The sequence below is a fragment of the Saccoglossus kowalevskii genome, chromosome 12 (assembly GCF_978046115.1).
Source record: "Saccoglossus kowalevskii chromosome 12, keSacKowa6.1, whole genome shotgun sequence".
Classification (NCBI taxonomy): domain Eukaryota; kingdom Metazoa; phylum Hemichordata; class Enteropneusta; family Harrimaniidae; genus Saccoglossus; species Saccoglossus kowalevskii.
Genome location: NC_140652.1, coordinates 19,685,641 through 19,700,538, shown reverse-complemented (window position 1 = coordinate 19,700,538; position 14,898 = coordinate 19,685,641). Strand labels below are relative to the sequence as shown.

General features: G+C 35.4%; 1 non-coding gene across 1 annotated transcript; it reads left to right on the top strand.

Annotated features, from left to right (window-relative positions):
- The first annotated feature begins 11,608 nt into the window (after nt 1-11,608).
- On the top strand, nt 11,609-11,770 carry LOC146735607 (U11 spliceosomal RNA). The gene has a single exon (XR_014931277.1). It is a non-coding gene; the product is annotated as a U11 spliceosomal RNA (small nuclear RNA).
- The last annotated feature ends 3,128 nt before the right edge of the window (nt 11,771-14,898 follow it).

Genomic DNA, 14,898 nt, shown 5'->3' with positions numbered 1-14,898 from the left:
CATAATCATTCTTTGTAATAGATTGAGATTTATTTGTTGTGTTCTCCTTTTTATTTGACAGTATTACGTGAATTATATACCGACATAGAACCATTGTACAGTGATTTACACGGACACAGCAAGTAAACGAAAAGTGTAATTAGGAGTGAATATAATGACATTGTATGAGCCTATGACCGGTGTTGAATGTCACGGAGTTCGACACTGAGAGAAAATAAACAGAGATATTGACCTCACCAAACAGTCAGTAATTTTATTCCGTCACATAATGTATTGCAAAAAAAGACATTAAAGAGCAGTACACAATACAATATCAAGGCGACCATGGAGTGGACTGCACTTGATGTGTATACCAAACACCAAAACGGAATAAATGTGTATTTATTTCAGTATTGACTGACCATTATACGTGATGACTGTCGAAGAGTATGTGCAGAAGTTGAGAAGATGGATGAAGATTGTTCAAAAAGAAATACTTTAATACTAGTGAACAAGTCAGCACTTGTTCCAGCAAACCCCAAAGCAAATTTGCAAAAAGAATCATTTTCACATTGTCTGGTTTCTTTAATTTTCATCCTTCATAACACTTCTGAATGAAAATACTATTCAACATTAATGATGATTTAAAAAATGGTAGAAAAATGCGGTCTTTATACAATAAATGGCCAAATCTAAAAACATACAATCGGCTTTGTATTTAATGATATTGAAATATTCCTCAGAAATCCAGACAAACGGAAATTTCTTTGTACTGAAATCTGTGTCTTGTGTCTCTTTTCATCTATATACGTAAAACAAAATGTCCAAAGTTTAGTGGGTGCAGCATTTTATCCATTAATATTACCTCGCACAAGCAATATTCTGACATTAATAATTAATTCAGGTATCACAATATCATTTTGTATACTTTATACCTTGCCCGTACCATCAAAGATGGAAGGGAAAGGTATATTAAGGGAAAAATTTTGTCCGGCGTTGTCGTAGTCGTCGTCGTCGTTGTTGTTGTCGTTAATAATTGTTATTGTGTGCATGATAACTTTACTAATTCTATTCCAAACTTCATCAAATTTGGTCACCTTGTTCATCAGTATAAAGTCTTCCCTGAGTTTGAACAACAGATGTCCTGTTCAAAAATATCATGCAAAAATTGAGAAAAACTGATACAATATTTTGACTGTTTCTACTTGACTGATCACTGGTGATACACATCAAAGGTCACTGATCTCAGTGGAAATATGCATTGTTGTATGTGTTCAATGAAGCAAATGATTTATCTTGTAATAATATCCTTGGTAATGTATCTCAGAATCCCTTACTGGGTTTCAAAACCAACTCATGGAGAGATTGCACAGTCTGATACACATTTGCAAACCTACCAATAAATCTTTACAGAAAACAAGATGTCAGAAAATCAATATAAGCACTCCTATGAACTGGGTGCCAAACTTTGATCAAGATCTGAAGCTAATAGAAAATCTGTTTAGTTCAAAGTTACTAAATCAAAAACAATACATAAAAAATACATAAAAAGCAAAACATTTCATCCACATTTTAAAAAGAAAATTGTTCTAAAATATATGTATTCTGTATTTGACAAACAGTTCATTCGACAAATGAAAACTCACAGGAATATGTTTCAGCTATTAGAACAGAATGATAGAGTTTTTATAATACTAGTTTAAAAACTCACTTCAAACAAAGATTGCAGTGTTTGAAGATGTAGGTTCTCAGGAGGCAACAGTACTGTTGACTTCTCCCTCCACTGGACACCAACTAACTATTTAAGTTGATTTGCATACAAAGCAGAGCTTGCAACATGATAGCTATTCATAAAGGGTGTTTTTTTTACTTTTCATATAATACAGTAGTCACACAATGAGGCAGTTCATATTTGTCTCAGTGAATCATTAATTTTTGACAGACACCTGTACAAAATACTTGGACAAAAGCCAGCTAAGATTTTCTGTTATCTTGCATGTTTTATGAATCTATTCACGTCTAAATGCAGCACTTTTTTTTGCAATGAGGCATTTGTTTTTATACTAAAATATCTGAATTACTTTGAATCAAGCTGGAAATTATGTCCCTTAAAATAATTAAACAAATAAGGCACAAATGTTTTTGTAAGATATTTACATCTTTAAAGGACATTCGGTAGACTGATTCCCCACTGTTAGTTCAAACCCAACACTTTTTTGTATTCAAAATTAATTATGACAATGCATATTTATATTGAAACAAACTATGTTAAAGGGAATTATATTATATAACAAAGGGCAAGGTCACCAGAGTTCAACTATGTTTTTTTAAATAAGCTGCTGAAAATGATAGTAGTCAGTGATGTGATTGACCTCCAAATTGAGACTGCCTGTGACAGAGTTACTACTAGTATTATGGGAAAGTGATTGTGGTTCGAACGTAGGTAATTGGCAATCAGCCTATTTTTCGTTTTTTTTCTTCACACTGCTAGTATAAACGGTGCAGGTGCAATTTAAGTTTGTAGTTTTATGAGTTCTCACTTGTAGTTATATTGTAAAATAAATCGGCTAACAATGACAAAAAACACACTTGAGTAACAGTTTCGAGGTCGTCTTGTACACATATTAACAGCTCTTGCATTACCCAAACCAACGTCTGGTGCAGGGTGCCCGACCTTGGATCTGTTTTTAAATTGTACATTACAAATGTATTCTGTTTTTTACCATGTTGACTGATGTCATATTTGTATAGTCCTCAACTTTATTCATAGTAACATGACTATTTATGGTTTCAGTGGACACCACTAAACAGCGTCAGAACAGGAACACCCCTTGATTTGTATTACAATCGGAAAAGTAAACTAATCTTATTAACTTATATGGGATAAAACACGGCATAAGATTAACCATGTTGCATATGTATAACCCCTACCATATGATAATACCAAGGTTTACTGCAAAGTTTTTGTTAATTTAAACTAAGATGTAGATCATCTGCTATTCATTTAGGAGACAATTATTTATGACTACTGGTGAACACGTTAGATATACACACTTGTCAGCAGTTCACTGGTTTCAGCAAACTACGAACCGTTCGATACTCACGATTTCACATCAGTGTAACTATTTTTACATTCGAAAATATTAGAACTACAAGTTTATGTCAGATAGAATGTTCAAATCGATGTGATTGACTACGAAGTTGAAGACTACGTACATAAAACTCAAATACCTATGGGAATGGGATTGTGGTTCCCGGCGGCTCTTATGACCGGCGAATAGACCGTAGGCAATTGGAAACAAGCCAATTTCTTCGTAATTTTTTTCTAACTGCCAGTATAAACGGTGGTGGCGCAATTAATTTCAGGAGAGTATGTAAGTATATGGTTCCAATACCACTGGTAGTTACTTTGTAATATAAATGCATATATAACAGAAAATCGCGCGAACACTACGGCACATTGTCGGACCAGCAACTGTTTGCTCACGTTCGAAAGATGTCCTGAATTTAATAACCTGAGATGGGTGTTTGAGGTGTCACCTTTGGCCTTGTTAAATATCACCTGGTGGAGTGATATTGCAATGTGATGTGATGTGATAATTACAGATGTTATGTAACAGTTACGGGCACAGATATTTAACGGCACCACATACATTTAGGAGCCAGATGACATTCAAGTAAAGACGATGACATGATTTTAAGTAGATTTTTGAAGTGATTTGATTTTAAGTGATTATACCGTTCACAAATAATGCGTAATATAATATCTAACTATGGAAATAACGCTGTGACATTTTGCAGCTAATATTGCAAATTGACAACAAGAAAGATATTTGGAAAAGCGAGACGTGGTTTTGGTTAATTTTTCGAACTTTGATCATAGGGTACAATGAAGAAGTACACCATGTCCTATCTATTTATGCTCATAATTTTACTCCGAATAAAAAAGTATTCTATAAAATAAACACAAATAACCATGTCCAATTCAACTGAAAAATTATTACCACAATAATAAAATATACAAATGTTATATAAAGAGTACTGTCGATTCAAATGCGAACATTATTAGACTTTATTATTATTATTAGATGAAACTAATGATTGTATCAGTTGGCTGGATGAGTAGCAAGAAAAATATGATGAGCAAAATTTGGTACAGGAAATTGTTTACCATCATATGCGGAATCTTTGTCGTAAATGGTAAGCACCATTTTCTGTGGAAACAGATTACTATAATAGGGTTAATTATTCACTGGGTTCTAATTTGGTTATATCGCTGACTGGAAAATGCGCTAAATTAAAACCCAGTAAATATGTAAAATTGAGTATAGAACACATTATCTAAAACATAAAACCGTGAATTTAAAACCCACTGAATATGCATGGAATGTAAATCAGTGTAATTGAAACCCAGTGAAAATTGTTCATTTTACAGTAAGTGTTGACCTTTTCAATTTTTACAGAATCCAGAACTTTTTTTTTACACTTTATGTTCTTCATTATAGCGGTATGAGTTTTTTAATAGCCTTTTCAGATTAAATATTAACTGACTCATATAGCCATGCTGGCTTTGCTCACCTAGTTTTGTTCAGCATTTACCTACCCTCAACTTCCAATGAAAAAAATATAGTTTGCCCGTATTATATTCCGTGTCAGTCATCAGCCTTTTAATCACATGATTCGGAGTTTGTTTCTTATATGAGTTTGTCCACTGTCATCGACGTCCATCAAAAATTACCTTTTCGCGTTTTTTAGATTCTAGCATATTTGGAAAAAATAGCAATATTTCACAGCCAAACGTTCCCTCAGGGAAAAACTCTCCTGGTTTCGTTGTGTAATTAGGTGTTCGTATGCAAAGAATTTTTCTACACAAATTCGACGAATTTAGTTACCGGTTGGCTTAATATTATTAATATTAATATTTGGCTATGAAAAGTTGTTATTTATTTCTAATTTATTTATTCTTTATATAGTTTCATGCCGTAGTCAAGATGGCGGCCCCATATAATAAATATCGCATTTATTTTACTATCACTTGTGCACCAGCTGTGCTTGGGTGAACTTCTACCAAAATAGTTCTTTTCCTAGCAATATAATTATTTCTCTACTTTAGCGAATATTTTATAAATTGTTCGATATTTTTGACTACCAGGCCGATTGCTTTGATTATTGAGACATACATAAGTTGTTTGTGAACAACTTGTTTGATGTAATTTGGTTGGCATGTTTTCAACAACTAAATTACTCATTTGTGGTTTAACTGCCTTTTGTCTTATTGGTATCCATTACCCGACTCTAATTGGCTAGAACAGCAGAGTTATTTCGGCCAACCATAATACTATTGCTGGATGAAATGGTGAACGTGACACACTAAACTTTCGAAAAACAACGTGGATCGTGGTGACATCTGCCAAGGGTTAATGTTGAGGTTTCGGCAAAATAAATGGTCCTTCGATAACGAAGATATGGTGAAATGTACTCGAGCGTGTCACCTCGAACATTTGGCCCCATGCCTTGATAAACTATACATTGCAATAATTGTACTATAACTCGACGAATTTTCGTCTACCCTGTGACAACCTCAAAATGTCATCGATGGAAAAAAAAACGCCAATTATATTTATTGTTTGTTATCTTACGTTCAGCTGCCGCGAATTACTCGAAAGATATTTTTTGGCAATTTCTGATATACCTTCAGTTAGATTTCGATGTTTTCGTTCTCGTACATCTACTCGTATTTCAAAGCAAGTTTAATGTAACCACGATAAAAACGTCAACATGTGTGGGGGAAATATATGTTTACGTGCATTCTTAAACAACTATGCTAGTTGGCTTCATTCAACAACAGAGTTCACATGTAAATTAACCGAATTTCGGGGTCGTAACTGTTTTCAATGGGGCTGATAACAATCTACGATGTGATCGATGCAAATGATAATTTAATGAATGTATTTCATTCGAATTTTTAATATGGTCCAATTTTGAATGCTTTGCATTACTAATATCTTCGTCCTAAAAATAGTAATTTCAGGTATTAAAATTAAAGGCACATAGACAAAGTTCGTTTTGCACCCCAATCCTAAGCCTCTAATTCAATTTGAAATGTCCCTCTAGATAACTATAGGTTATCACTCATTCCAAGCACATTTTATGGCAATTTAAAAAAAATAATATAAAAGTATGCAATTGAATGCATTGATTTTGGGCCTGAACACCATTAAATAAACAACTGATGTAGCTCCGATTAATTTACTTCTCATAGAGGTCATGGCGTCTTGTTAATTATTAACCCCAAACACCCAATAATATTTAATAGTTTTGCCACCTCGTGTGCGAGTTCTTAACTAATTTAAAATTAGTATAACAGAGGGATATTTTACTCTGATGGACCCCAGTATCGTTCAATACAATTGCATGCATATATAATTGGAAGCAACTATGCATGCGGTCACTCTTACACATACGTCGATGCCATGCATGAATTACGTGACACCATAGTTTATTAGGGACACACAATATACGCTTGGTGTAGTTCTCGTCTCCGAAGTACCACTCGTTCATGCAACAGTTCATAACTAAACACGGCCTCGCCACGTGTCACCTCAAATACCCTGTTGGTGAGAAGTGGGGGTTACGAAATTACGCATAATACATATCACAACAAGGTCAGTAACGATCCTGCGACAAGGGGGGCAACGCAATCCCATACTCATCACATATATATTTGTAAACTATTACATAAATAACCTGACCAGGAAAATAACAATTCTATAAAGTTACAATCGTAGTATTATAACTGAAAGTCCTGTGCTAACTATTGTGTGTAGGAATCTTCGGTACCTGAAGTTTCCCGACGGGCGTCGTGTCGTATCAGTCGGCGTCGTCGCCCGGTGAAATTTAGGTAGCCAGCGACTTGAGTTCACGAACTGCAGTATCACCAAGCTTACTTCCCAGACTTCAGACTTCGATGTTAAACGCTAGATTCTGCTGTGGTAATACTTGGATCTGCTCTCCAGAATTAAGGGGTCAAGTAAAACTTAGTCCCCCATTGTTGAACAAGATCTCAAACGGCCGAAACCTCTAAAGCGCGCTGTGTCAGTTTTAAACGACGTCACTCAGTTTATTGTGTTAATCATTAAATGGTCTACGGCACCTGTTCATTCATCACCCGGACACTCATCTAGTGAAGTCCAGGGGGCATCTAGGACATGTAACACGACCTACTTTCTTGTAGTGCGTCGAACTCTGGGGTATACAGCCTACCTAAATACATAACTAAATACATAACTATACAAGATGTGATTCAGATAAATAAATATACAATTGCATAATTCTTCCTTATAATACGAACCAAACCCGTCGTAACATTACTTAATGATATCACTATCATTCCTAAATGCTGAATCTGTTATAATTCTAAAGTCAGCTTCATGATGCAAATAAAATGTTTACTTCTTGTTCCTTGGTGTGCCTTGTTTAATTTCAAACCGTGGAAAACCCTGTCAAGATGACAGTTATTTAGGAAAAATAATATTTTATTTTCCAACCAAATCAGCTTGCAGTTTCCACATACATTCAATATTCCCACGTCTACTACACACTATAATACCTTCCACAATTGCTGTTATTGTTCGACTGTGGTCAATAATAACCACTTGTGTATGATAATTATTGATATTGGTTGAAACTAAGAACAAGCAATATTTTGTATATGACATAAGATTAGAAGAATACGCCAATAATGATCATGTGACTGCTTTTGACCAATAACATCTGTATCATACTTGAATGACGATAATAGCTCTTAATGGATATTCACTCAGTACTCGTTCATCATGACAAAACCGACTACTGCAAAGCTACTAGTAAATAGGGACAAACATTTTGAAATTTGTTTTGTTCCTACGAATGGTAATTTTTTAACAAGCTATCAACAAATACTTTGAATAGGTGACATGGAAATATTTTTTTAATTGGTTTTTCAAGGTTAACAACATACATAAAAAACAGACATCTCAATTGCTAGTCATACATTACTACTGTGATCAGACGAATGTACTTGTGCTAGTCAGCACGTGCCAAAAATCTGGTCTGATCGCTCTCACACGAGCCGAAAATATATCCGTTTGGGTCAGTTTCTTGGACCCGGACCATCTACTGCATGTATCGAGTTAAATCAGTCTGAATGCTCAAATCTGTTGTTGGAGGGAATAATTCACAAACACAGTAGCATACTAGTATTATATATAAACGTGACATAAATTGGAAGCTGTAATTACACGGCTCAAATTGTTGATCTGATTCACAGAAGAATTCATCTTTTTTATAATTGAACCAGTAATTCAGTCTTGTTTTTCCATATATGAGTACTGTTAGCTTATACTAGTAATTTTAGATTTCATTTATGTGTGTATTAAATTATAATTAATTACAATGTTATTGATATTGAGTCATGAATTGTTTCAGAGATACATTAGTTTACCGTTTCTTTTTTTTCCTTTTTATCATTTACAAAAAAGAAATACGAATAGCTAGAGAAAAATCTGTGAAGTCCACGTACTTTCGGAAAAGTAAAACGTACTAAGGAATTTGCATTACCAGTTCTGAAGAGTCGAACACGCGCTACGAGCATTCTGAACTAGGAATATATAACATTATCTCTTGATGACAATGTCTTAGCACATGCTCAGAATCTTTGGGGAGATTGTCAATCTAGACATCAATATTTTTGTCAAACAGATTGCTCCAAAGAGCTCCTTTGAAATTGGGGGTTACTTTGAATTCAATAATATGTTTTATTGTTCAATTAATCTAATCGATACACCCCGAATATAAATGAGCTTAAAACCAGTTTTTCAAATATATGCAAAGTGTATATTAACTATTATGGGAATAAATATTTATATTGGTAAGATTGGAAGAATAGCAACTCATTTTTCTAATAACTAAATATTTTTACATATTTGTTAAAAACTCCAGAGAAGTTATTATTAGTGGGTGGAAGGAAGGAAAGAACGAATGGAGAAAGGAAGGGAGAAACGATGGAAGAAAGTAAGGAATGGACAAAGGAACGAAGGAAGGAACGAATGAACGAATAAATGAATGGAAACTAGAAAACCATGGCCTGAGATATGCAATATATGTGTTATCAGATGGAGCACAATGTATATTCATGTCGATATATTTGATACTTGTGTAAGGTCCATATAGAGAAACAACAAGAAAGATTGCAGATAGCTAGATTGTTAAACAAATACAAATTAATTGGTAAGCAAGCATGTATGCAAGTAAACAAAACAAAAAAACATAATAATACAAATGACACGATTTTGCTAATGATTGAAAGATTCAGATACGATATAAAATTTCCAGAACTTGACCTATTAATGGGAACTTGGCCTAATATTGTGCGCATACTATTCAGACACAATTGGTCAGAGTGGAAATAACATAACTAACCGCAGATTTTTAGGCAAAATACGTACAAGGAATTTTATAAGTCCAAGAACAACTGACAACAATTGACAAAACACTCTACAAGAACAAAACAAATGCAACTGACAAGTCAGATCAGTAAGAGAAATATATATTGACTTAAAAACTGATTTTGACTTAGAAACTGGTTATTTACTATTCATAAACCTTGGCAATTATGATTATTTGTTTTAACATGTACGTTCATAATCAAATGAAGCTTATGTGTCATTTATATAAGGTCAAAAACATTACAGAGTATTGTGTTTCCCACGCTGTGAATGCAAATATGTATTGATGTAAAAGCTAGTTGTTTATTGTAATTGTAGATAAAGATTTAGTCGTTGCATCAAAATTACTATAATAATATATGTCTATGTGAATTAATTGTAGGATTCTGGTCACCAGCGTTGTGGTGAGATTCGCTGTGTCAACATTTTGCATTTACCACGTGTCGGCTGAGAGCTCACTTATCAGATTAGTGCAAATCAAGTGGGAAATTGTCACCAAATTCAATAGGAGAATAACACACATTTAAGGGTCTGAGCTAGAGAAAGGGCAATTGTAAATTAAGTGTTTATTTCTCAACTGAAATGACGAAGACTGAGCTAGAACTTTCCTCATCTTCGTAAGCTAAGGAACGTTTTTTCTGGGTCACTCTTCTAAACTAACCCTTAGCAGATTAAACGACTACATTGTGTATTTAATAGGCGCCCTCAATGACAACGAGAGGAGATGCGAAAACAATAAACAGCCAATCAGCTATCTTGTATTAGGATACAGTAGAGCGTTTTTTTTAAATGACGACCCTAGCAGAACAGATCACACAGTTTTAGCAAATAAAAAGCCTCGCCGATCACCAAAACCATGCAATTGAAGCATTACTAGCTGAATAAACGATGAGTTTGTTGAAACGAGAACAGAGAGTGGCAACTCACAAAAATTGTGTAACAGTTCAACTCTTGAATGATCTTATTCTTCTAATTTTTTGTTGCTCCCACCGGAACATAAGGTTAACACAATATCCCTCCACTAAACACGGTTTTTAGCCTTGGTTTCTGCCTCTCTCCATGTTAAACCCATTTCCCTGAGTTCTTGCTCAATGGTTCTCCGCCACGTGTTCTTCGGCCTGTCCCTTAGTCGTTTTCCTTGTGGTGTCCAGCAGATAGCTATCTTGGTGTTGTATGAATCGGGCATTCTGAAAACAGGCTCAAACCATCTGAGACTTCTAACCCTTATTTGTGCAATGATGCAGGTGGCTCCAGTTCTTTTGCGTAGGTCTGAGGTGGATATCCGGCAGGGCCAGAACACTTTGCAGATGCGCCTGAAGCAGTTAGGGTGAAAACGTGATAGCTTTTTCATGTCAACCTTGAATGATAGCATATAAATTCTGGGATTTTCATTCAGAGTTGGCAGTTTCATTACTTTGTTAAAACATGTTTAAAATGAATATTTGTCACTTTGCTAACGAAGTATACCACAAACAGCCTGACACGTTGGCATAAACATTGTGGAAAACTGGGTGAAAACAATGCTGCGCCGTTTTTTGGGGGGTTCGGCAAGCAATCTAAACACATTCTACACGCACGGTTATTGGAAGAATTTTGAAGTAACCGTTGCTACACGTCACCATTTTCGACATCTAGTTCTTAAGCTTGGATTGGGTGCATTTTCAACAATTTGGCCATTTGTTTAACATAAAATGCGCTTTTACCTAGGTTGATCGCCCACGGGTTGGTGGAGTCAGCACCAACAAATCGTGCTATTCGGACAATGACCGATGGATCTCACATACCTTCTGAAGGCAGAACTACGACATGCCTTCGGAACAAAAACAAAGAATTGAACGATCATCGAATTGTTCCAGAACACCATTGCTTCTTGCAATATATATATTTTCATATGTTGTTTGGATAAATTATATTAGCCTTTGTTTCCCGAGTCTGCGACATATTGGTCACGTGATATACAGAATAGAAGCAAACGGACTGTAAGCAAATCATAAGTTTTTTTGAACTGCTCACATAACACAATTTAATTGAATAATATAATATGATTGACAAGCAGAAACTCACAAATGAACGCACAACTAACTAAAACAACCTAAAAATAAAAGTCGTAGGTCTGTAAAAAATTAATATTTATTTAAAACCGAAGACAGAGTTTTTTTATGTAAGCACATATATAGTCACTCTGAGCACAGACAATGGGGCACAGATTGTCTTATGACGAGTTGTGCGGAATCGCCATCAAGTAGTTCCAGGAGCATAATCTTTGACTTCGTGTGCAGTTGGTTGTACTGTATGCTGACGTCCTTTCATTTGTAAATTAATAGTAGAATTATGTTATCATTGAAGGTGTGTTGTAGAACTGACAGTGTATAGTATATGGTTCTCATTCTTCTTACGGCAATTATGAAAAATGCACATATGATTGTCACGAATGTCAAACATTAAATCATGTTTATGTTGTATGTCGTGATGGTGGCGTTTTGTGTTTGTCTTACGGCGATAGATAGGCAATGTTGTTTTTGGCGATAGATAATTGTTAAATATAGAGTGGCAAGATGTTTCTTTTAGTCAGCACTAGGGAAGCGGACTTTGATAGAACCCGATCTGAACGTTCATGTGATCAAATGTGGATGTCCGATCTTGTAGGTACCACAGTAAGCCATTGAATAATATTGCATCATGGGAGTTTGTGATCTATTCTGGAGGACGTCGGTTCGCCGTTGCTGGCAGTATAACATTTTTTACGTGTCTACTAATCACGCGTTTGCAAGTAACGTTAGAACAATACACTGTGTATTGTCATACAAATTAATGTATTGTGATCTACGGAATGTGCATCATAAAGATAATTCTATTGGCCAATTCCGGCCTACTGCAGTTAACGAGTGGGGAAACTCGCTAGTGAATGACATTCCCGATTTTGGTACTGAACTGGATGTGCCTTCTAATTTATGTTACTGGCTACGGAGGTGTACTGCGGTGCAAGGGAATCCACCCGGACCACTCTCCTTCTACAAGTTACGAATATTGGACAGATAAACTCTGTAATTGATTGGTATCGTGCTCGACTGAGTGTGCAGCGTGTATTCTACGACTACAGTGCTTCTGACTGCGTTTTGTAATTACCGTCGTCGCCGCCGTTAGCAGAGACTCGCTGGAAAATACGCCGTTATCATGCAAAGACCCGTTTTCATCTACTTTGAAGAAACTGTATGTAGGTAGGGCTGTGTCCGATCGCCAGTATATTATTTGCGTCCGTTGTTTGTTATGTACGTTTGTCTCTTAGTTTTATACATGCATGCAAGATTCTATGTTAGACAATTATTTACATTATCGATTTAGGCATTTCCTCGTAATAGTATAACGTAATCCACTACCCTTTTCCCGTGTGGAAATATTACAATATTATTACTGAATTATATTTCTAGTGTTATATTTTTGTGTAACAAAACAACGTGTACCCCACTACCCCCTTGTAACGGGTCAGGCATTTCCTGCCCATCTTTTAGGTGTGTGGAATAAAGTACGTTGTTTAAACCTTACTCATGTAGCGTGTACTTGTTGTTTATGTCGCATATAAATTATACAACTGTCTCAAGTTTCGAATTATTAAAGGACCCAGTTCACAGGGGTGTTATGGGTGTCATTTGTTTGGGACAATTTGAAACCTTAGCTCAACCCAACTAGCACCCTGTGACAATGATATACTCGAGATTGATCGAGTACTTTTCACAAGATTTTCACTAAAACGTGACAGTATGTTTTCATTTTCAACAGACCAAGAACATGACCAAAAAATCATTGATATTTGCGCTCTTTTGTTTCAGCATTTCCCTAGTCCAAGCCAAGAACTACTGACAGGTCAGATCAGTAAGGAAAAGATATATTGACTTTGAAACTGAATTTGACATATAGAATGGCCATTTACTTGTTCATAAAACCTGGCAATTCAACATTCTGATTGGTTGTTCACAAAAGAGATCATAATCATATAAATCTCAAATATTCCACAAATAAAAATGTACTTGTTCATATAGCCTGGCAATTGAACATTCTGTTTGGGTGTTCACAAAAAAGTCCATAATCAAATAAATCTTAAATATTCCACAATTAAAAATGTTAGTCCTCAAAATAACTGCAATTATGCATAGATGTGTGTCAGTTGTTTATGAATATTACAACAACTGACAATAAATACTGGACACTCCATCAAACTTAATGAAGGGCTTCTCCTCCGAATGGGATGCAGACTGTTTTCTGACGTACTGTGCGGAATCGACAGCTAATCGACATCTATAAATTCCGGGAGCAAACTCTTTGAACTATTGGTTCTTAAGTATTTAGGAATACCGACGGAATTTAATACATAAATCAATAGAAGAACCACGTGACAATTGGAAGGTAAGTCAGGACAGTAAAATACTCACTAAATGTGCGTGATTTCCAACTGTGATCAAACATATTTAAATCAAAAATAACGTGACAGAATAACACCACATTTCAGGTAAGCATTTGTGGTTGCTGCAGCAGTGTCTGTTTAAGGTTCAATATAATTACTTTATGTAAATTGCGAACATAATATAGAAAACCGCTATCATAATTCTCGCTTAACTTGTATATCATTGTTCATTGACCTAGGTGGCTGGGTTGTTAAAATGCGTTTACCCCACAGTCCTGAGTTGTTTTTGCGCATGCGTAGTTACCACATACTTCAACGTTGCAATTATGATGTCTTCATTTATTCTTTATACTAATACATATAGTTACCTCAGAATTAGTCAATACTCAGTGCGCCTCTGTCAATAATTTCCACTTCGGGCATACAACTACTATGACATTAAGTATACCCTCTAACGTCCTAGTTATATTATATTCGGTTGGTTCATGCAAATTTAACGTAACCAATGCCTGTAATAAATGCCTGTAATACAAAGGAATAAGTAATGAATTATTCATGCGAAAATGACGAAGCATCCAATGATATATTTCTATGTAAATTAATTGCACGATTCTGGTCACCAGTGTTGAATTGAGATTCACTGTGTGGCAAACACTTTGCATTTTCCTAGCGCTGGCTGAGAACTCACTTCTCAGATTAGTGCAAATTGTAGGAACGTTAACTTGTCATCAAATCCACCAGGAGAATAACAAACTTGAGACTCATACTTTCAATGGTCTGAGCGAGAGAGGAGCACTTTTAGAGAGAAGCAGGGGGGGATACTTGCATAGAAATGCAAAACGTGTATAAGCCACCCGACTGGGGTGTCATTTCACGTTATGTTGTTTAGAAGTGGTGGTCATTTATCAATGGTTTGGTTTAGAAGTGTGTAGCATTTATTTACTTTTTCACGGGTCCTTATATTCAAAGCCAAATACCGGGAAATGCTGAATAAAATAAATCGCCCGGATGCACTCACTGAAAAAAACTTGTGTT